This window comes from Alligator sinensis, unplaced genomic scaffold (assembly GCF_000455745.1).
Source record: "Alligator sinensis unplaced genomic scaffold, ASM45574v1 scaffold859_1, whole genome shotgun sequence".
In the NCBI taxonomy this organism is placed as follows: domain Eukaryota; kingdom Metazoa; phylum Chordata; order Crocodylia; family Alligatoridae; genus Alligator; species Alligator sinensis.
In genome coordinates, this window is record NW_005842656.1 from 658,854 (window position 1) to 659,685 (window position 832).

Here is an 832-nt window from a genome sequence, read left to right on the forward strand (position 1 = left end):
GATGATAGCCCCACCCCCTGGGCACTATACAGGCAATAGCTCCGCCTCCTGGGTGCTATACAGATGGTGACACACCCCAGCCCCACCCCCCGGGCACGATCCAGGCGGTGACGCGTCCCCCGGCCCCCCGGGCACTATACTGCCTTTTCCTCCCTCCCCGCATAGTTTGTGCCATTTATGAGTCATGTACGGTACCAATAAAAGCGACTTTTTGGTTCGACGCTGCTCCGGGCTCTGATTTCCACGCGGCGCCCACGGGGAGCCCCCCACCCCCGCGGGGCCGGCCCCTGGCTCGTGCCTGCAGCCCCCCGCGTCCGGGCACTGGCCCAACGGTCCCTGGGCCTGGGGCTGGGGCCAGAGCGGAGCAGCCCCGGCCCCGGGCCGAGTGGGGTTGGTAACCCGGCGTCCGGGCGCGTCCCTCCTGCGCTGCCTTCAGAAGAAACAAGAACCCCCTGAGGGCCAGTCAGTCCCCATCCCGTCCCACGCCTTTCTAAGCAGCCCAGGTGGCAGTGGCGGGTCCCTCCCCCGGCCCCCGCCCCCGCCCCCCCCCCCCGGTGGCCGTGGCCGTGGCTGGAGGGCAGGGGCCCAGCTCCATGGCAAGGGAGCGTGGCTCTGGAGGGGCCCTGTTTTGTTGCTGGTCGCGCCGGGGCAGCTCCCAGCTCCCACCCCCCAGCCTGGCACTCGCAGGGCCCGGGATCGTGGCCCTGGGGCTGGGGCAAGCTCTGTCCCTGCCCTGGCAGCAGGGCTGGGACCGGGGGGTGCAGGAGCCGGGCCGAGGGGGGCCGTGTAGCATGGATGAGACCCGGACACGTGGGTCCCTGCCCCCCGCGGC